The 22,398-nt window shown below is 42.6% G+C and overlaps 1 non-coding gene across 1 annotated transcript; it reads left to right on the forward strand.

Annotated features, from left to right (window-relative positions):
• The first annotated feature begins 16,676 nt into the window (after nt 1-16,676).
• On the forward strand, nt 16,677-16,789 carry trnal-caa (transfer RNA leucine (anticodon CAA)). The gene is made up of 2 exons: nt 16,677-16,714; nt 16,744-16,789. It is a non-coding gene; the product is annotated as a tRNA-Leu (tRNA).
• The last annotated feature ends 5,609 nt before the right edge of the window (nt 16,790-22,398 follow it).

Below are 22,398 nucleotides of genomic sequence, written 5' to 3' on the forward strand. Positions count from 1 at the left end.
AATTCCTGTTTTAGAAATGTTTTGGGCGGTGTGTTTTATATAACACACAAACAGTGTTCTGTTTGTATTCTGTAGACCTCTGTAGCAATCGTACTGGATGTGACACGGATTCTGAAATGTTTCTTGAAAAGGTATTTAGGGTTGCTTGAATCTATAATAAAAAAGTTACCTGAAACTTCCTACCTTCCAATCACTGATGTCGCTCTCCCTATACCTGTACGTGATGTTTTGCAGATGTGCAGTGTGCCTTTACTCCTGTATTAAAAACGACCTCCGTTGTCGGTCGGAGTTGAAGGAGAACTAACTGCACAGAAAAGTACGTAACGATAAAATGTTTCTACACTTCAGAATGTCCCTATAAATCCCTGCTCACACACGTCGGTGTGGGGAGCGGGCAGGTAGAGAGCTTTTACAGATGCTCATGATGTTTCTCACGGGGTGTTACCTGCGGTAGTATCTTTCTCTGCGCCTTTGGAAAGAAAAGAGCGGCTCCAGTGCAAGGTAAGGTCAGAACAGCCGGTCTTCTTGTCTTACAAAACAAGAAATTTATATCAACAGGGAAATTGAACAATACAGAAATCAGCGCAGTATAAAATAGGAAGCAATCAAACAAAATGCTCAGAAAAAATCGTAGTTGAGTAAATTGGTGTAAAAAAAATATTTGTAAGCAAAGGAGAGCCCGCGCTGCGCGTGAAACACATCAATCGTTCAGCATTTCTGAAATGTTTAATTGAATTGACAAAGAAATCCTCTCCTTAAACTTCGAAAAGGATTATCTGTTGAGCCAGCAGGCATAACACTGCAGTTGCCCGTTTCTCACAGGTGTTTGAAGTTGTGGATAACTTTTAGCAGGTTTGGTGCCCTGGCTTAGCTGGTTAAGACGCCTCACTAAAAACCAGAAGACCCTGGGTATGAATCCCAGCGGTATCTATTTGTAGACAACAGGCCACTCATTGTCAATATTTATGGAGCTCAATTTAGAGACAACGGGAGAAGCATGAGTTACAGCTTTCTGCAGCTGTTTTATGTAACTTTGTATCTGTTGGCTCTGTGACGCAATGGCGAGCATGTTGGACTTTTATTCCTTGGTAGAATTAAGTCATTCAAAGGTTGTGGGTTTGAGTCCCACCAGAGTCACATACCATTTTGATTCAACCTTTCGAAATCCTCTAGGGATTGGTGTTGATCAAGTCAAATAAAGGACTTCTTAAGAGTCCACAGTTGGAAATGAACCAGCAGCCACAAGAAAGAAATTAGCACTGGACTGTGATCACATTACTCCTGTGCTGGAGTCTTTTCTAAACTCCTTCAAATCCAGACTCAAAACCCTCTTCTTTAGAAGAGCCTTTAATGAACTATTATTTACCCCTCTGTTCCTACTGTATTTAATACCACCATCTATTGTCTCCTCTAACTGTGTATTCTCATCCTGTTTATCTTGTGCTTTTTGTTAACTTTATTGTTGTCATTCTGTAAAGCACTTTGAAAAGCCACCTTTAAAGGCACTATATAATGTAAAGATTATTATTATTATTAATAATGAACAGTGCATTTAACACTGAGCACATGCAGTCCTTCTTTGCAAAGGATTGCAAAAGTTGGGAATTAGCTTTTCACTCGTTTTGTTAAAGACCGTATCCTGGCTTTGTTGCAGGAAATGTCTGGATGCCATCACTGGATCAAGGAGAGGATCAGGGTTTTGGGAAGTCTTTTTGATGCCTGACACTGTGTGTTGTAACGGCTGTCACTCTTGACCTAAACAACAGAGAACACTGTTGAAATCGCTGGACTGCCTAGCGGACATTTTGTTGCCTTCTTCTGACCTGTATTTAATGCGATTCTCTGAAAATGTGGCACGTTATATCTGTGCTACCTTTATGGAGGGTGAGCACACTCATAAGAATCATAGATTCGATCACAAGCATCTAAAAATGAGCATGAGAAAATGACATCACGCTATAAGGCTGAATGGCACAAATTCTCCTGTTCCTTCTGCAGCAAATGTGTGTTTTTTTTGCTTCTTAACACTGAGATAGTTGGAGATAGTTGGCAGCAGTGGGATTCCAACTCACACCCCCAAAGAGACTGGAGCTTTAATCCAGCTTTAAACTAAAAACTGGGTGACTTGTAAGGGCTGGTAGGAGAGGAAAGTAATAAATGCTTCTTTTTTGGACAAAGTCTTTATCTACTAAAAGAAGGAAAGAAATATTTGATTATTAATTTTTCACCAGTTGTTTTGATCAAATTATTGTAACGTGGTGCCATATTAAGGTATAATATGTACATGAATGTCATGTCTGAGTGGGTGATGGCAGCTGACTATCGCTGAAGGACTGTTCATCATGAGCGTGTAATCCGGCATAATGAGGGAGAAGAGATTGGCCTCTGTGTCGCAGTGTTCTAGGCAAATGTAAGGTTTCTTTCTTGTAAAATATTTGTGCATCTTGAGTGCATTTTTGTTGCTGAAAATTGATCTTGTGCATTTGAATTAATTCTGATATTGTCACCTAATTCTATACATTTTATCAGCCTACATTTAAAGGAGCTTAATTGCATCAATTAATTGCATAGTGATAGTATTTCTTGCCTTTTAAATACTTCAGTGTTAATGATGTTAAGTGACATCATTGCAAAGGCGATATTTTCTGATGGCTGTTCCGGTAATAATGATTCGCGTTGGAATTACTACTGTCATTACTACTAATAGTGATAAAAAAAGAGCATTCACAGATCTCTGGATGTTGGTCTGGACTCTAGAAAGTGTTTAAATTCATAGGCGACTCTGGACCCCAACACCTGTTGATGGGTCACTTCTGTCAGACACACCAGTGGAGCCCAAGCCCACTTACACACACATTCACACACACTGATAGATATACACCTACACTCTCACATACATTTACACCCACAGACACAACACACAATATACACAAAATCAGACACTCACAGATACACACCCACACACTTACTCACACACATTCACAGACACACAAATAGACACTATATACACACATAGACACCGCATCCACTCTTAGGTACAGATACACTATAACTAACACTAATGCAGATACTGCCAATATTACAACACTAACACAATCATCAAACCCTATCATTGTTACTAACACTGACAAAAACAACTACTAGACTAATAATATGTATAATAACAGTAATACTGTCATGAAACCTAACATGATGATGAGTGTTAATACTCTGACACTAACAGTATAATTATCACTAAATTTAACATGAAAACTAGCATTAAAACTAAATTTAAAAGTATCTATCATCACAAAGTCACATGTATACTTGTATTATTAGTAAAACTACCAGATATACTCTCACTAATATTAACATGAATACTAGCATTAATACTGAAACTATCAGTAATGCCATGATCATTAATACTCACATAGACACTACACACAGTCTATTTCCCTGCACTATTTCACTCTTGCTTCCTTCCAATAAGGACGGAGCTGCGGGAGAAAGGGCGCTATAGAGGATCGCTGTGGAGAGCTGCTGCTGTGCTTTGACATCTGAGCTCTGTGGAAAACGATCTCAATACAATTCTGAAAAACGCGACTCCCAGAACGCCACCCGAACAAGTCTCCACAGCCGAAGCTGTATCTGCTGGGCGGCGCAGTCGTCGTGCACAAAGAAGGCTTTGAAAAGCATCAAAAGCATGTCATTCCGAGTTGGTCGTTTGTGTTTTCCGTTCAGACGTGAAATACCGGGAGACAGAGAGAGCGATGTCTTCCTCGTTAGAGACCGTGGTTTGATTCCCCGACAGCGAGTTGCTCTCCTTCTACCTCCTTAGAGAAAGGACTGCCTTTCACTTCTCTGCATTTTCTTTCACAGCGTCATGCACCTTTTCATTGCTCTCACTTTCAGAGCCTGTGCACAGCACACGACTCGACATCAGGATGCGCATTGAAGTGACAGCAGGAAGCTTTGCGACATGCACTGTGCAGATCCCGTAGATCCCCACACTAGGAATCCCCAAACAGTGAGCGTGGCCACTGTGTTTCCACCCGGTTTTGAACCAGGGACCTTTCGCGTGTGAGGCAAACGTGAGAACCACTACACAACGGAAACGATGGGAAACCATGCACAGTGACCCAGTGCTGAACTTCGCCAATGCTATTCAGCTGCTTCCAGTGCCTTCGTTGGAGTGCGCTGATTGACCGTGCTCACCAGAGACCAGCACGCCTGTCATGGACGGAGCAGGAAAGGCGGCGCCACATTCTACAGCCCTCTCCACGCAATCGACGCAATCGGGCTACTGAAGTGGAGAAAATCTCCTCTCCAGAAAGTGCAAATATCATCTTGGAGAGTATAAATTCTATTGCCGAAGGTCAACACTATCTACCAGAGTCACCCCACCCACCTCCTGCAGGTTTCCGAGCTGCAGTGATGATCACTTCGGCTCACAAGCGAGAGGTCCTCGGTTGGAAACAGGCGCCCCTTCTTCTTGTACGTTTTGCACATGATCGAGTGGTTTTAGTGTGGCTCCTTCGTACACGGTGCTGATCTTTTGGAAAGCAGGAGGCAAAACTGACACGTTCCCATACCGGGAAATGAACCTGGCCCACCTGGGTGAAAACCAGGAATCCTAACCACTAGCCCATATGGGAGCACGCAGCCTTCTTCCGTGTGTCATGCAAGCAAACTGTAATTGCTGTTTGCACTTAGAGTGTCGAAGGGTCGATGTATACTGGGGCTCAGTTGAAATGCAACATCAGGACTTTTCCGACTCCTGTCACACGAAGAGGGCACAGACTTTTCTGCCCCACCGCGTGTGTCTCGGTATCTCGCCGTGATTGTATAGTGGTCAGTACTTTGCGTTGTGGCCTCAACAACCCCGGTTTGAATCCAGGTCACGGCAGAATAGGGGTGTCTGCTTTTACTACTTGCATGCAGAAGGCAATAAAAAAGCCAATCGATGTGAACTAACGAAGCTTTACAGAGGAGTACTGCCTGACTGGATCGTTGATGAACGACAGAGGCCACTCCGACCTCTTCTCGGTTTTCTTCAATGACTTACTAAGGATCTTCTTCACATTCGCCCATGCAGGGGAAGCCAGTTACACCAAAGCAAATGCAGGAAAGTGCATTTCAAGCAGAGACCAGTGCATTTCAAGGAGGGACCTGTTTACACCGAGAGTGGTCGGAGTATGGAACAATGCGCCGAACGCTGTTGCTGGATACAATTCTTGATGAGATCTTGGGCTCACTAAGCAGGTAATGGCAGGTACCGCTCGCTCCCGATGCTCGCTCGAAGACGGCCTTTTCCATCGGCCAGGGCCTCTGGCACTTTACTGTCATTCCCTTTGGCCTGTGCAATGCCCCGGCGACGTTCGAGAGGCTGATGGAGAGGGTGCTGGCATCGGTCCCGCGGAACCAGTGTGTGCTGTATCTGGACGATCTGCTGGTTCATGCCCAGGGTTTCGACCAGGCCTTGACGAACCTCCAGGCAGTGCTGGCCTGCATCCGCTGTGCTGGCCTGAGGCTCAACCACAACAATTGAGAGCTCCTGCGGCGGGAGGGGACCTTCCTCGGACATGTTGTTGGACCGCGAGGGGTGGCTACAGACCCAGGTAAGGTTGCTGCAGTGAGGGGATGGCCGACTCCCCGCACCGTCGCAGAGCTGTGCAGCTTTCTGGGGTTGGCTTTGTATTATCTGAGGTTCGTCCGGGACTTTGCCAGCATCTCTCCCCCACTGCACTGCCTCACCGACAAGGGCCGCCGTTTTGACTTGGACATGGGCTGCGAGACGGCTTTCGGTCGGTTACGTGAAGCTCTGGTGGGGGCCTCCGTGCTAGCCTATCCCGATCCGTGGTTACCGTATATCCTGGATACCGACGCAAGTGACTTGGGGGTGGGCGTGGTGCTGGCACAGGAGGGGCCAGATGGGAGCGGGTAGTTGCCTACTACAGTCGGGCTTTGAATAAGGCTGAACGGAACTACTGCGTGACCCGTCGCGAGCTTCAGGCCATACCTATTCGGGACCCGATTCCTGTTGAGGACCGACCATGCGTCCCTCACCTGGCTGCTCCACTTTAAGGAGCCGGAGGGGCAGATGGTGCGATGGATAGAGGTCCTGCAGGAGTATGACTTCACTGTTGTGCACCGTGCTGGATCTAGCCATCTCAATGCCGGCATTCTCTCGCGGCACCCCTGTGAGGTTGTGGACTGCCACTACTGCGCCCGGTGGGAGCAGTGTGAGGGAGCCGTCTGCACAGTGACGGAGGCGAGCACCTCGGCCACAGCCCTGGAGGGGCCGCTGGGGGTGGGCATGTCAGACCTGGCACAGCAACAGGCAGCTGATCCTGACGTGGGGCCGGTGCTCCGCTGGAAGGCAGCAGGAGCGCGGCCTGCGCGAGAGGAGCACCCCCAGCACCCAAAGTCCGTCAAGGCCCTCTGCGTCCTGTAGGAGGCCTTGGAGGTAAAGGACGGGGTGCTGCGCCGGGGGTGGCAGGTACCCTCCAGTGGCAAGATACGGTGGCAGCAGGTGGTGCCACAGTCGCTCCGCGCGGCTGTGCTCAGAGTGGTGCATGGCCAGCCGGGCGTGGGGCATTTCGGCTGTAAAAAAACCCTGCAGCGTCTCCGAGGCCATTTTTATTGGGGTCTTTGCCACCGGGACGTGGAGCGGTATTGCCGAACATGTGCAGTGTGCGTGGCGCAGAAAGGTCCCCTCGAGTGCTCTCGGGCCCCCCTCCAACAACACCAGGTGGGGGCTCCTATGGAGCGGGTGGGGGTAGATGTTTTGGACCCGTTTCCGCGCACCGAGGCCAGAAACCACTATATCCTGGTAGCAATGGACTATTTCACGAAGTGGCCGGAGGCCTATGCCCTCCCGGACCAGAGTGCCCCCACGGTGGCCAATGCACTACTGGAGGGGATGTTTGCCAGGCTGGGGGTGCCGGAGGAGTTACACAGTGACCAGGGGCATAACTTCAAGTCCCAGGTCTTCGCCAGAGTGTGCCAGCGCCTGGGGATCTCTATGACTCAGACCACCCCGCTGCATCCCCAGAGCGACGGGACTGTGGAGCGGTTTAATCGGATGCTCCCCACCCAGCTGGCCTCCCTGGTGTCCTGTCACCAACGGGACTGGGACCGCCACCTCCCCCTCGAGCTCTGGGCTTATCGGACCGCAGTCCAGGAATCTACCGGGTGTACCCTGGCCTCACTCATGCTGGGCCGGGAAATGCAAACCCTGGTGGACCTGGTCTTCGGCCTGCCGCCCGGAGACGAGTCGGCACCACCAGCTGGACCGGACTACGAATAGGACCTGTAGCAGTGGATGTGGCGGGTGCACAGCTTTACCCGGACCCATCTGACTCAGGCGGGAGTCTGGCAGAAGCGGTACTACGACCTGCGCTGCAGGGGGCCTGCCTTCCTGCCCTGGGACTTGGTCTGGGTGTACAGCCCGCACCGCCGCAAAGGCCTCAGCCCTAAGCTGGCGCCTTTGTGGGAGGGGGCCGCTGAGGTCCTCGGGGTGGTAGGCAAGGTCTGCCACCGGGGGAGAGTGGTGGTTCTGCACCGAGACTGCCTGGCCCCCTATTGGGACCGGGAGAAGGAGCCCCGCGGGGAGGCTCCGAAGGAGCAGCCAGGGCCAGAGCCGGCCTACAGTGGGGTGAACGTGGGCCGCCGGCCACCACCGCTTCGTAACAGCTGCTCACGCAGAGTTCCACAGCCTTTAGCCTAGTATGAGTAGAGCCTGAGGGGGTGTTCGATGTCGGCGGGACGCCAGACGCTTCAGGTGGGGACAGTGTAACCCCCCTGGCCCGGTGGTGAGGAGGAAGCGCACCTAGGCACTCATGGTACCGCGGAGCAGGCTGGGAGTTGTAGCCGGGGAGAGTCTGAGGGTCAGCTCGATGACCAGCAACTGACCCTGCATATGTAAATAGTGTTATAGTAGTTTTAGTGTCCTGTGTAGCCTTATAAGTGTATAGCCTGTTGTTAAGTAATTACCACCGAGATGTGAATGTGTTCCATCAGTCTCCTCATGTGTGTGTATGTCCTGTGTTTGGTTTTGTGTGGCTTCGATAAAAGAATAAAGCTGTCGCTTGGTTTACTATCACGTCGCCACTTGTCCTTTCCTGAGGGAACCTGAAAACAGTACAGTATTATAGCATGAACCCCTGACGATTTTCTTGATACGTTTTATGTGCTCTTTTGTATTGTATGTATTTTTGTTGTTCAAATAAAAAGTAAAAAACACAACTTTCCGGATGCGGCTGCTGTAAAAATAAAATGACATCAAGGGTGCTGTACGCAGAGGTCTGAAACCTGCTCTACAGAAGAACTGTATCCAGAGGTGTTAAAGAAGTCGAGATCTCGCCATGAGAGGGGAAGCATCTCAGAAAAGCAGGTGCAGTCGGTTCCACGGTCATAACGCCACTAAGTCGGGCGACAAGAGCAAAACCCACCCGGCTTCCTCCGGGCAAGTAATGAGCAATAATATTTCAAAATTACAGTTCGGATTTATTGGAAAACTTCACAAGAATTATTAGGTTAGGACTGTAAAATTGTTTTTTAATATCTTGGTATATTTACCTTCATTTTAATATAGATATGACCATAAATGATGTTAAGCATATTGAACTTTTGTCGTACTTTTTAAAACATTTTAGCTGAGGACACACGGCGACTATTATACCTTGTGATACATGCAAGACATCTGTAAACGAAGATGTAATTACAATAAAATTGGCAATTAACAGAAAACCACAATTTGTATAATATTATTCCTCGATATGAATGATCAATTGAAGGATTTGAAGAAACTATCAAAGAAACAGCAGCAATAGCAGATGATTTTGGTTTCGAACCCATCTTTACACTTCAATAATCCATTTGTCCTCGAAAAAAGAAAAGACAGGCATATTTTGAGTCTCATAATTATCCTCTTCTCGATCCAAAAGAAACGTTGATTACTTCTGTACTTTTTTGGATTTTCTTACGAAGATCTAACGAAGTATTGCCAGGATCTATATTTAGCGTTCGGTAGCGATAACACTGCTGATATTGATTGAGTAAAAATCTATGATGTATTGACAGCTTTATCTGAAGCAAGAAATCCTCGAACGCCGCTTATGAAGTGTTGGGATTCATACCAAGAAATGCCTTTTGTTTTCCCACCCAAAATGCTACTATTACATTACACATTATGCAAACATTACCAGTTTTAGTAGCTTCTGGGCGTGATTTTCCAAAACTGAAACTAATTACAAATTATTTAAGATGAACCATGTCCAAAAATTGTAAATCAGGATTAATATAATACCAAATGAAATTACTACAGAAGAAAATGTTTAACTGAAATATGAATAAGACTATGCAAGCCTACAAAATAGAGCAATTCAATATTTATAACTTATTTTTTTTATTTTTTGAGAAATGGGCTCACACACCGGAAGACACTAACGTTTCTCTTCGTTAGAGTATGTGAATAACAGTTTAACCCCAAATGTCTGTAATTGTGGTTCTGTTAAAATTCAAAAAAGCATCTATCAATAGTAAGAAATTATTAAGAAAGGAAGAAATTGTGTTATTTCATAAACTGTAAGACTATCCTTTGCTTTGTCTTTTAACGCAAGCGTTCAGGATCCAAGCCCATGTTCGGACGGTTGTGTTTCTCTTGTAATCATCAAATGGCATTGTTTTGTCCGTCAGTTCTTTCTCGAGTTGTACCATGGATATTTTATACCATCAATACTTTTCATGCTCTTTTGCATTTTCCTTCACATACGGAAAAAAACTCAAGGCGTTCTTGTCACTGTGCTACACAGTACAGGACACGCAGTGAGGAATTCGTGCAGCTTTCAGCTCAGTGCGGAATCCAGGGGGAGGACTCGCTCGGTGAATGATCTCTCAGGAAATCCCGGGTGAGATTCAACATCCCGGGTGAGGTTTTTCTGCAACAGCCACGACAAGTGTGAAGACGTTCTCTAAATTTCCAGAAAGTGACTTTAAATTAGTTCACATTCTTTGGTAGTTAACAGAACTAAATGCTTTGGAGGTACATTTAAAACTGCAGAGAGCACTGTAGCACTTCAAGTTTAATTGTGTAAACCTGGCTCTCTATGAACACGAGCAAAGAGTACCTCATACATGCAAAGCATGCACTCTACCACTGAGCTACATCCCCAACATAGAAGGTTGTGGAAGTGACTTAGAGATGTGCAGATGCTCACAGAACACAATCCATCTTTTGCATCTTTTAAGTGCTCTTGATTAAACTATGCATAGAAAAACAGCAGTACTGATGATTTTCATGGACTGATGCACACTTGTTCTGTACAACTCCAGTGATAAAACCTTGTCTGTAAATATTGTAGAACGTAAAAGGGTGAAACAACGCTCCAACCACAGGAATGGTAACAGAAAGGATCATTTTCTTATTTAATACGTCCTTTTGAGATGCCTTGTCAATGCATCTCAATATTAGAATATTAGAATTCCTGTCTTCTTGATGGATTCAGACTCCTTCTCAGAAGTCCTTGCTTACCAAATAACTTTACAGCTAAGGAAGAGTAGCTCGGAAAATACCCAACTCAACAAGCAAGCGCATTGGTTGCTCTTGCTCTGAATGCAAGGAGCTGTTTTTTTTTTCGCATTAATCATTATTAACCAGAAACAGCTGCACAACTGGTCGCATTTGTGATTATGTCACTTCTCTGCTTCAGCAAGGTCAATAAAAGACTCTAAAAGTAGTAGAGAAAAACCGAATTAAAATCATATTAGCAATTCTGAGCGATATCTGCATACAGATGCAGCCATTCAAAATGCGTGAGGTATTTCGCGGCATACCCCGGTGGGCGTGTCACAGTATCACGCGGTATGACGCAGTTAACGTGGTGTCACGTGGTTAACTATCCGCCGTCGCCTTGTAAAACCGCCAGGGGGAGCTTAACCTCTCATGTACAGCATTTGAGCCTTTAATTTTGAACTGTGTATTACAGCATGTTAATCATCAGTCATTAAAATGTTGGTATATTTTATGAAAGCAAGATTGCTCAGTTGGACAAAAGTACACAACCTACCTTTATCAGAAATATTTATGCATCAAAGCCTTTACTGAAGATATTACTAATAGTATTAATAATGGATGACTTTAGACAAGCTGTATACTCAAAGTATAATTTCTTTAGCACATTTGTACAAGCACTTGGAATCTGTCCAAGCCACACTTTGTCAGGCATTTTGTTTTACTTCAACGGGCATAAAAACTTCCTTGCTTTTAACAGGGCGTTTCATAATTTCTAACTACGAAAATGATTTAAAATGCGACACTTATCATTCAACTAGAGCTTAAAGTATCACAAGGATCCTCAAGAGCACAGCAAAGAGTGTATTAAAAGACACTTGTATTTATCAACGCTTTCTTTTCCGTATACCAGATTTTATGGAACCACTTCAGAGGGGTGTCAGCCAGTCAGATTCCAGGAATCGGCACTTTAAAGGAAAAATACACACCGGTATTCCATTTCTCCCTAACGATTTTAAGCATCGAAGTATTTAACTAGCATGTGAAATAGCGTGTGAAAAAGTGGTAGTTTTAAGCTTTTCTGCTAATATAATATGGAATCGCGTATCTAAAGAATTTAATAACGGTATTCGTGTGCTGCGACAGGGCTGTTTCGCCTGCCTGTTCACGTGAGCTGTCTTGTAGCCGACTGGTCTAGATGCGTGACTACCAGCTGGCAGGTTGTGTGTTCAAATCCAGCTGGTGCTGGACTTTTCTTTTAACAAACATTTCTTCGAAAAAATAGAATAGCAATATTATGGACAATCAATTGACTTTTATATTTCAAAATATCGCAACATGATCGATATTTGCGATATTTTGAACATATCTTCCCTTCTGACAGCGGTGCCTGCTTCTATTGTGTGTGTGTGTGCAACAGAGTAAATTTTTATAGAGAAATGGAGGCTGGACAGTATGCGTTACAATATAAACATTTATATTGATTTAAATCGTGTTCTGATTTAAATCGCAAACACGTGTTTAATTATATGTGTTTTTTAATCATAATCAGGCTAATGCAACATAAGTTGATACAGTATCTTTGTCTTCTAAGTATCTTAATAAACTTTCAGCATAGCTTTCTACCCGTCAAGATTTATATTTCTTGGGATTTTGGGATCAAACGTGGAAAGATTAGATTATAATCGTTTTTATTTGTCAAATACGTGATTGTATTTCTGAATGTTATGTGACACCTACAGTAGTTCACTGCTTTAAATACATCGAATTAAGAAAGTTATGTGTAGCACTTTAGATCTTTTTTCTGAACCAGGGAAAATCTGATCATGTTTCTCTATAACAATAATAAAAAAAACTTTATTTTACATATCGCCTTTAAAAGTGGCATCTCAAAGCAATACAGTAGATCGAAAAACAGTTAAAAGGGACCAAATTAAATACCAGACAATCGCAAAGGCATTTTCAATAAAATTATTTTATTCATTCAGCAGTTTGTGAGAGGAACATCCAGCAGGGAGAGACACACACACCGGTTTTCATTGACAAAATTGTTTTTTTTCAATTCCTCTTGTCTAACAGGAATGTTTTGTTTGTGGACAGACTGTTAGACCGCCTCCTCCTACGAAGCATTAATCGCGTATCTAAGGAAAATTGCAGTATACCTTTGTTCATGCACATCATTATACAGTACAGTATCTCAATTTGTATTTCGATCAAAAAAATCGTTTGCCCAGCCACTACTGTTGTTTTTATCCTGTAAAGCGTTTCCTTTTTCTGCGTTTTCCATTTCCTTTTTCTGATCACTCGCTTTCTGGATACACATCTCACCTGTCCTGTTCTTTGTTTTCCTGGTTTGCTGATTATGCCTGCTGCGGTCCACTCCTACCCTCACACCTAAAGAATACTATTTTAAATTTCTTGGCGCAGTTCATTAACCCTTGTATGTGCTGTCCGCGCCCAAATTGCAATTGAAAAAAAAGTAAAAAACCGCGCTTAAAATGCAATTTAGAGCTTAATAAGATACACTCCACAGGCAAAATTAAAGACAAAATTAAAGACGATTAAAATCTGTAATCTTTCCACTTGTACTGTGAGTCATCGGACAGTTTCTGCTTTGTGTAAGGATGGTGAGAAAGCTGTGTTCAATGTATTTAAGGGACTCAAAAGTAAAAGAAGATGCTTCATATTGCTTGACTAATTTTAAAAACCAAGTTATAAATGCAGACGCTCCCTCGGTGCCGCGCCGGGTGTAAATATCAAAGTATACATTCCCAACAAGAATTGTACCCATCTGTCATGCAAATAAAACACCTTGAATTGAATTGAGGGAGAGATGGGGGTAGTGGGACAGAGATACTGTAGACAGACTCAAGGCAAATAAGATACTTATGGGTACGCAGGCATTCACGACAGCAACATACGAAACGTTTGCACGTACTGTATAGTTAAGTTATTACTTGGTTTTCAAAGTGCAACGAAATACAATATTGTTGTTGCTGCTGTTCTGGTTGTTTTTATCCCGTAAAGCGTTTTGAGAAGCCACCTTTAAAGGCGATATATACTGTAAAACCACTGATTCTTATGGAATGTGTTCCGCAGGAGATTCAAATTTTTATTTATTTATTTTTTAATCGCGTATCTTAGGAAATCTCAGTATAACTTTGTTCATGAACAGTGGCATGTTACATTATCATTCGTTTTTTTAACAAGGCTCGCCAGCTAATGTGAATCGAAACCTGTCTTGCTAGCTTTTAAAGTCGTGCATGTGTAAACTGTACACTCTAGTAAGAGGGCATGCAAGTTACTCTGCCCCTTTCAGCTGCAGGGAGTCCCTCTGCTGCAACACACAGCAGACAGAACGGGAGACTATTGCCTTTCATATCTGACACCAGTGAAGTAAAAGGGGTGTCTAAAGGGGTGATTTCAGACCACATTTTAGTTACTTTATTTTGTTTACTTTAAACATTTCTGTAATTTACAGTAGATGTCACAATAGAAGCCCGAAGCCTATTATACTCAGTCTAGCCTTGGATCCTCTGAGTCCCTTGACTCAGTTATTGCATATTAATTTCTTGAGATACGCGATTCCATATTATATTCCCTTTTAATCAAATTCTAAAAGTATGCTTGTTGACTCCGGTATCGCGTTAGTTAAAGACTTCGATGCTTAAAATGTTTAGGGAGAAATGGAATACTGGTGTGTATGTTTTCTTTAAAGTACCGAGACCAGCCATATACTGTATGTTTAAGTTCCAAAATTAATATCGTTTATGGACTTCACACGCGTTGCAGTATGCTCCTATTCTTTTTATGCTCAGGCACTAAGATCTCCCTTCTGCTTTGTGTAAGGATGGTATCAAGAGCAATCTTAAGTGGTGAGAAAGCTGTGTTCAATGTATTTAAGGGACTTAAAAGTAAAAGAAGATGCTTCATATTGCTTGACTAATTTTAAAAACCAAGTTATAAATGCAGACGCTCCCTCGGTGCGCTGCTCTGGTGCGCCGGCTCTTACACAGTGCCTGTCTGCCGTAAGCGTTACAATATACATACCCAACACTGCTTGTACCCATCTGTCATGCAAATAAAACACCTTGAATTGAATTGAATTGAGGGGAGAGGGGGGGAATACTAAAGCCAATACTGGCTCAATACCCTCAATGGGCTTTGACGTGCTAATGCGTTGGTTTAACAGTCCGGGTGTGGCAGGCTTCCAATGTCAACTCGACTCGATTGGAAGACAATGAACGTATTTTAGCCCTAAATGAATTAATAGCAAACATGGTTTACATAAAATACATTTTTCCAAGAAAGTTTATAATAATACGATCTATAGTTGAAATCTGACCCTACTTTAAAAATAAAGGAAAAGCATTTTCAGAGAGCAATCATGCTGTGTTTATGTAGAAAAAGCGATTAGGTTTATGAGCAATCTAATTACCTATTCGCTTAAAACGCTATTAAAAATTTACTCTGTTGCACACACACACACAATAGAAGCAGGCACCGCTGTCAAAAGGGAAGGTATGTTCAAAATATCGCAAATATCGATCATGTTGCGATATTTTGAAATATAAAAGTCAATTGATTGTCCATAATATCGCTATTCTATTTTTTCGAAGAAATGTTTGTTAAAAGGGAAGCCCGGCACCAGCTGGATTCGAACACACAACCTATCAGCTAGTAGTCACGCACCTAGACCAGTCGGCTACAAGACAGCTCACATGAACAGGCAGGCGAAACAGCCCTACACAGCCCTGTCGCAGCACACGAATACCGTTATTAAATTCTTTAGATACGCGATTCCATATTATATTCCCTTTTAATCAAATTCTAAAAGTATGCTTGTTGACTCCGGTATCGCGTTAGTTAAAGACTTCGAAGCTTAAAATGTTTAGGGAGAAATGGAATACTGGTGTGTATTTTTTTCTTTAAAGTACCAAGACCAGCTATACACTGTATGTTTATGTTCCAAAATTAATATCGTGTATGGCCTTCACACGCGTTACAGTATGCTCCTATTCTTTTTATGCTCAGCTACTAAGATTTCCCTTCAGTGGTAAAATTCAATACCTACAACGGGCACAGCAAAGACGTTTACTGTAAGTCTTTCTACGACAGACCAACGGACCACGAGTGCCCCTGTCGGTCAACCAATCACGTACTGCGGTGCCACGCGTCATCTTGCGTCATACTGAGCGACGTCACCTGCGGTACGTGTCTGTAACGCGCACTTTGAATGGCTGCATCTGTACAGGCAATCCAATAAGAACGTTGAAATGTTTGAATATCATCTCTCTATATATTGCGCTGCTTTTTACTTGGAGTAAAACTATTGGATTGGAGGAATACTAACCACTGGGTTAAAATGTATTGTTTTTATTTGGAGAAATCAATGAACTCTTGATTTTATATGTTTTAAAAGATGGTCATGTGCACAGAAAAAAGACAGTGCTGAGTATTTTTCTGGAGACGGAGCACTGATGACCTATCCGAGCCAATTGATAAAGCCCACCCAGAGGATACTCTAGCAGAACGTGGAAGAACGTTCACCATTGTAACCAAGGCAACCACAGGAACAACATCAAGAAGCACAATCAATTCCCCATTTAAATCTTTCGTGTAAGGTATGCTATGTGAAAGCATGAAGTAAATCCCCTGATCTCTTTTGAACATGGATAAGGTATTTCTGATGGAGCGCTATGAGCAAAGTTTTAATAAGCTACTCCTGCTGATGATTCAGCTTAAAGAAGTAAAAGCTTCACAAACAAAAGCAGCTCGCTACCACAGCCAATATTAAATGTACTTGGTGGCACATTACCATTTGCACTGGCTCAAAAGTGATCTCGGCAGACGTTGTTCCCTACGTAAAGCTGAAAGCGCCAAAGAGCATTTCCATTGAGAAAAAAAAAATCTGCCTTGATGTTAAACATAGAGAGCCTGCCTTATAGAAGTTCTCCCTCTAAACACCTTGTGCAGCCTCCCGACAGACTAACAAAAAGCGCCTTTTCACCAACTCAATTTATAATACGCCCCTCAAAACTCACAACCGAATAACAATCCATCCGTATATTTGATTTCCAAGATCCATTCAAGGCAACTTGGCTCTTCGCAAGCAAATAATTTCAGGGAAGAAACTCAGTTTAGTCAACTACTGGTGCATTCAGCACACAACTTGCTTTCGCTTGTCAGGGTGGCCGAGTGGTCTAAGGCGCCAGACTCAAGGATGTGTGTCTTTCCAGCTGGCTTGGGTGTTCTGGTCTCCAAATGGAGGCGTGGGTTCAAATCCCACTCCTGACCGCTTCTGTTTTTACCTCTCTTGAATTGTTCCAGTGCTAGCTGACAGTGAATGACTGAAATATAAAAGCAGCAGAAGAAAGCAAGCAACTCAGTGCAATTTGTGAGTATTCTGCACTGTTAAAATGCACAGGTTTTCATACTTTTTGGAATTCGTAGCTCAAGAAGTGACTCCTGTTTCATTTTCTATTCACCAACTCGATTTGCATTCCGCCCCTCACACCTCACAACAGAATAACAAACGGCTTCATGTGCCACAGCATTCCCCTGTAGATTCAGTTTGCACTATGAATTAGGCGACCCCGAATGAAATATTTTAGTGTTGGCTCAAATGTGAGGAATTTCATGAACCCTCAAAAAGGAACTTGCAGAAAATGCCAGCAATTCAAAGCGTGTAGGCAGCATGAACAGACCAATTCTGCAATTTCTGTTATCGCGGGCGTTGCTTTCTGAGTCGAGGCTCTGCTTTAAAAATGAGAAGTGCTGAACTCTAAACACGTTCTTGCCATTACTGCTACTCCTGCTGCTACTCCTTCGTCCTCGAAAAAAGAAAAGACAGGCATGTTTTGAGTCTCATAATGATCTTCTGGATCCACAAGAAACATGTAAATTTGATTGATTCCGCAGTATTTTGGATGTACTGTACTTATAACTTCCATCGAAGAGAGATTTCATCAGTTGCATGAAATTGAAACTTTCGACTTTTTGTCTGGTATGGAAAATATGTTAAAAAAATATAAACAATTTTCTAACGAACAACTCATGAAGTATTGCCAGGATCTATATTTAGCATTCGGTAGTGATAACACTGCTGATATTGATTGAGTACAAATCTATGATGTATTGACAGCTTCATCTGAAGCTGGAAGTCCTAGAACGCCATCTATGAAATTTTAGGATTCATACCAAGAAATGCCTTTTTTGTCCCACCCCAACTGCTGCTATTGCATTACACATTATGTGAACATTACCAGTTTTGGTAGCTTCTGGGCACGATTTTCCTAAACTGAAACTTATTACAAAATTCTTTAAGATGAACCATGTCCAAAAATTGTAAATCAGGACTAATTTTAATATTAAATGAAATTACTACAGAAGAAAAGGTTTAACTGAAATATGAATAAGACTATGCAAGCCTAAAAAATAGAAAAATTAAATTTATATAACTTATTTTTTTATTTTTTGAGAAATGGGCTCACACACCGGAAGACAATAACGTTTCTCTTCGTTAGAGTATGTGAATAACAGTTTAACCCCAAATGTTTGTAATTGTGATTCTGTTAAAATTATATAAATCGTAAGAAATTATTAAGAAAGTAAGAAATTGTTTTGTTTCACAAACTATAAGACAATGAAGAGAGTTTACTTCGCTTTTGTTCTTTTAACTTAAGAGTTCAGGGTCCAAATCCATCTGCGGACGGTTGTGTTTCTTGAATTTCTTGTAATCATCAAAAGTCGTTGTTTTGGGCTTCAGTTTTTTCTCGAGTTATACCATGGATATTTTATACAATCAATACTTTTCATACTCTTTTGCATTTTCCTTCACATACAGAAAAAGTTGAAGGTGTTCATGTCACTGTGCTGCACATTTATGCTGGACCACCTGTAACAGTACAGGACACACAGTGAGGAATTCGTGCAGCTTTCAGCTCAGTGCCGAGTCCAGAGGGAGGACTCGCTCGCTGAATGATCTCTCAGGAAATCCCGGGTGAGATTCAAAAGGTAAACCTGGCTCTCTATGAACACGAGCAAAGAGTTCTCACTCAACAGAAGATTGCGATGTGAGTACAGTAATATAAAACACCTGAAGATGCCAGGGATTGAACCCCGGACCTGTGGAGCAGTAAGTGACTTGTAGCGCTGACATAAGAGATACTTACATAAAGTGCTTTTACTGACCACATTACAAATCACAGGAAGTAAGGTCTTAAAACATTGGGCAGTAGTGGGATTTAAACCCACGCCCCTGAGAGAGTGGAGCCTAAAATCCAGCATATTAGACCATTCAGCCACACTACCTCTGGCCCCTTCTCCTTTCCTCTCGTTGCTGAGTATAGGTGCCTTCATGCAATTGAGCCAGGTTTGAATCCCAGCCAATGTATCTCCAAATCTTTTCAAATGAATCTGTGATCTTGTAGCACATCCTCTGAAACCAGCAATCGAAATTGGAAACGTCTTCTTCAACACTGAAAAGCTCAATTAGGAAGAAGCAGTTGTACACAGGACAGCAGTACCGTATGTGTTCTTGATTGATTCAGACTCGTTCTCAGTGGTTCTTGCTCACCAAATAACTTAAAAGCTGAGGAAGAACGCTACGAAAAATACTAATCAAAATACAAAATAATAATCATTATTAACCAGAAACAGCAGAAACACTGGTCACATTTGTGATTATGTCGCTTCTCTGCTTCAGCAAGGTCAATAAAGGACTCTCTGAAAGTAGTTAAACACTAAAGAACTGCAAAACTGAATTCAAAATCATATTAGGAATTCTGAGTGATGCCTGCTGACATGCAATCCAATACGGATGTTGTCTTTAAATAAGAATTCTCTATGTTTCCCTGCCTTTTCCCTGGAGTGAAACCATTGGATTGAAGGAATTCTTATCACAGGTTTACAAGGTGCCGTTGATATTTGGATAAATCTATGAACTCGTGATTTTTATATACTTTAAATATCGGCCATATGCACAGAATAAAATGACAGTACTAATGATTTTTCCTGAGACGAAGCACAGCTTATCTTTCCAAGACAGCTGATAAAGGCAAGCCAGTGGATACTCTAGCAGAACATGGAAAAACGTTCAGCTTTGTAACCAACAAATTCCCCATTTAGATCTGACATGTGAGGTATGCTTTGTGATTGCTTGAAGTGAAACCCACAATCTCTTTGGAACTTAGACAAGTTATTTCTGATGGAGCGCTATGCGGAAAGACTTAATCAGCTCTACCCCTGAGGATGACTCGACTTGAAAATGCAGAACATTAACGTTTCACAGATAAAAGGAGCACAACCGACATTAAAATTGAGGGCGCACTGTGATTTGCACTGACTCAAAAGTGATCTTGGTAGACAAACTTCCCTGCTGAAGGTGGAAACAAGAATTTGTGTTGAGAAGAAGAAACACTTTTTTCTCCCTGCTTTGATGTTAAGCTGATAAAGTAGCTTTTAACACATTGCTCCACTTGGTGGTTGTAACACAGAAACTCCTAGCAGCAGTGGAATTCAAACCCACACCTCCAATGAGACTGGAGCCTTAATCCAGCACCTTAGACCACTCAGCCACACTACCCACTATGCCCTGTCTCTTTGTCTCATTACTTTCCCGGAGGAAGCCGGGTGGCTTTTGCTCTTGTCCGACAGTGGCGTTATGACTATGGAACCGACTGCACCTGCTTTTTCTGAGATGCTTCCCCTCTCATGGTGAGATCTCGACTTCTTTAACACCTCTGGATACAGTTCTTCTGTGGATCGGTTATGTGGGAGACGGCACTTCGATACTAAGATCGAAAGTGATCTGAAACTACCCAACTTTCAATCTCTGAGGTAGTTGTCACTAAACTAGGACGTGATGTGCCGTGTGCCGTGTGCCATTACTTTTGTTGCGTTCAAGAGTATTCGTTGCGTGAGCTCCTCACTGCATGTCCTGTACTGTACTGTGATTTCATTTAGAGTACAGCGACTAGAACGCCTTGAATGTCTATCAGTATGTATATATAAAAACGCTAAAGAACATGTAAAGTGATTAACATTTCCTTGATATCGATTTTCTGATTATGTCTTGGCTTCATTTAATGAATTTCCTTAGTGACAGATAATTTCTTTCCGGTATTTTTTTCTGGTGCTGTTATTGATCGCATACGAAACATTATTCTCATAAAGAACATGTCACCTACAAAGTCACTATGAAACTGGTATCAGGAAAAGTTTCTTAATATTTCTTTTGATTAGCATGCAAGTGAATTTGATCATTACCTATGGAATTTCCCGCCAGCGTGGAGCTTGAATTCACAACCTTGAGATTCAGTGTTCAAGAGTCACAGAAGAGGTCGGCCTGGTCTTCAGTTTGCCAACGATAAGCTCCGGCAGTGCTCCTCTGTAAAGCAGATTGTTCGGATCGGTTATGTGGGACGGCACTTCGATACTAAGATCGTTTGCAGCACACGCATGGTTTCCCCCCTTCACGCAAAAAACAGATGCAGCCATTCAAAGTGCGCGGTACAGACACGTACCGCAGGTAATTGGCTACGGCGTCGTGCATCGTGACGCGCGATGACGCAAAATACCGCGGTGCGTGATTGGTTGACCGACAGGGGCACTCGTGGTCCGTTGGTCTGTCGTAGAAAGACTTACTGTAAACGTCTTTACTGTGCCCGTTGTAGATATTGAATTTTACCACTGAAGGGAAATCTTAGTAGCTGAGCATAAAAAGAATAGAAGCATACTGTAACACGTGTGAAGGCCATAAACGATATTAATTTTGGAACATAAACATACAGTATATAGCTGGTCTTGGTACTTTAAAGAAAAAAATACACACCAGTATTCCATTTCTCCCTAAACATTGTAAGCTTCGAAGTCTTTAACTAACGTGATACCGGAGTCAACAAGCATACTTTTAGAATTTGATTAAAAGGGAATATAATATGGAATCGCGTATCTGAAGAATCTAAAGAATATCTAAAGAATTTTTAAGAATTTAAGAACTTAAAAGTTAAAGGAGATGCTTCATATTGCTTGACTAATTTTAAAAACTAAGTTATAAATGCAGACGCTCCCTCGGTGCCGCGCCGGGTGTAAATATCAAAGTACTGTATACATTCCCAACAAGAATTGTACCCATCTGTCATGCAAATAAAACACCTTGAATTGAATTGAATTGAGGGAGAGAGGGGGTAGGGGGACAAATATACTGTAGACAGGACTCAAGGCAAATAAGATACTTATGGGTACGCAGGCATTCACGACAGCAACATACAAAACGTTTGCACGTACTGAGTTAAGTTATTACTTGGTTTTCAAAGTGCAATGAAATACAATATTGTTGTTGCTGCTGTTCTGGTTGTTTTTATCCCGTAAAGCGTTTTAAGAAGCCACCTTTAAAGGCGATATATATTGTAGAACCGCTGATTCTTATGGAATGTGTTCCACAGGAGATTCAAATTTTTATTTATTTTTTAATCGCGTATCTAAGGAAATCTCAGTATAACTTTGTTCATGAACAAACAGTGGCATGTTACATTATCATTAGTTTTTTTAACAAGGCTCACCAGCTAATGTGAATCGAAACCTGTCTTGCTAGCTTTTAAAGTCGTGCATGTGTAAACGACAATTGAAATAGAGAAAAAAAGACCTGACTGACAAGATTTAATTAATGCAGATCAGTAAATCAAGGGACAAAACAACTATTGCGCCCGGGTCCTCAATGCGCTTTGACGTGCTAATGCGTTGGTTTAACAGTCCGGGTGTGGCAAGCCTCCAATGTCTCCCGACTTCGGCAAAAGGCACCCGCCTTTCATTGGAAGACAATGAACACACTCTAGCCGTACATGTGAATATAGTATAAAGACACCAAGGGATTGGGTGAGCTCCCATCACAAAAAAAAAACTGC

The sequence above is a fragment of the Atractosteus spatula genome, unplaced genomic scaffold (assembly GCF_055471065.1).
Source record: "Atractosteus spatula isolate fAtrSpa1 unplaced genomic scaffold, fAtrSpa1.hap1 Scaffold_95, whole genome shotgun sequence".
NCBI classification, from domain to species: Eukaryota; Metazoa; Chordata; class Actinopteri; order Semionotiformes; family Lepisosteidae; genus Atractosteus; species Atractosteus spatula.